Source organism: Pygoscelis adeliae, unplaced genomic scaffold (assembly GCF_000699105.1).
Source record: "Pygoscelis adeliae isolate BGI_AS28 unplaced genomic scaffold, ASM69910v1 Scaffold238, whole genome shotgun sequence".
In the NCBI taxonomy this organism is placed as follows: Eukaryota; Metazoa; Chordata; class Aves; order Sphenisciformes; family Spheniscidae; genus Pygoscelis; species Pygoscelis adeliae.
In genome coordinates this window covers 194,753-195,681 of record NW_008825285.1, presented here as the reverse complement: position 1 = coordinate 195,681, position 929 = coordinate 194,753, and positions in this window count along the sequence as shown.

Genomic DNA, 929 nt, shown 5'->3' with positions numbered 1-929 from the left:
GAAAGAGCAGCCAGGAATCCAAGCTCAAGAGCTACAGGCCTCCCTGAACTCCTCCCCAGCCTGGCACAATGCAGCCTGCCACCCTCTTGCCCTTGCAAGCTGCCTGGTAGGGCCCAGCCTGCGCCTGCAGCGAGCCCTCCCTGACCAGCGGCACGGCCTGGCACGGCTGCTGCCGCGGCAGTCCCGGCATCAGCTGAGGAATTACACCTGCCCGCGCCTCGAAAATGATCAGTGCCACCACCCCCTTCCCCCGAAACCCTGCTCGCTGCCTTTGACTGACGGGCCTTAGGGAAACCTTAACCACAGTCCCCACACAGCCACACAGCCAGCCGCCTGTCACCCCCTCGGGGGTGAGCTCCATCTCCTGGCAGTGGTTTCTCCTGGGCATGACACCCATGCCCAAAGCCTGTCTTTTTAGCAGAAGGATCCTGGGGATACACTCTCTGTACAGAATTAACTGCAGAGATATAACCTATTTACAGGCTTTTCTGGTAAGAGCTTGTTCAGAATTTGCTGATTCTTCACCTAATCTTGATCTCTGGTCAGGAGATCTCTGGGCAGAGGGAGTGTTTCCATCTCTCCCACCTACTGCAATCACCATTTGGTGCAGCAAAGCAGCATCCAGAGTCCCCTGTCCCGCAACATCCCTTATTTTTTTTAAAAAAAAGGCTGAATTTTGCTTTAGAAACTCATTCCTGTACGTTAGTGCTCAGCACCTCAGAACAGAAATTGTGGTGACATTTTTATGGTGGTTTGAGGTCCTCCAGCTTGTTGACTGAGTACCCAAGCCTTGAGAGCTCCTGGAGCTTGGAGGAGCTTTGCTAAATGGCAGCTGCTATGGCTGAAATTCAAAGCAATGTGTCAGCAACATTTGGAGGAGGAAGAGCAAGAGGCAGAGGAGCAAAAGAAGGAGGCAGAGGAGGAAGAGG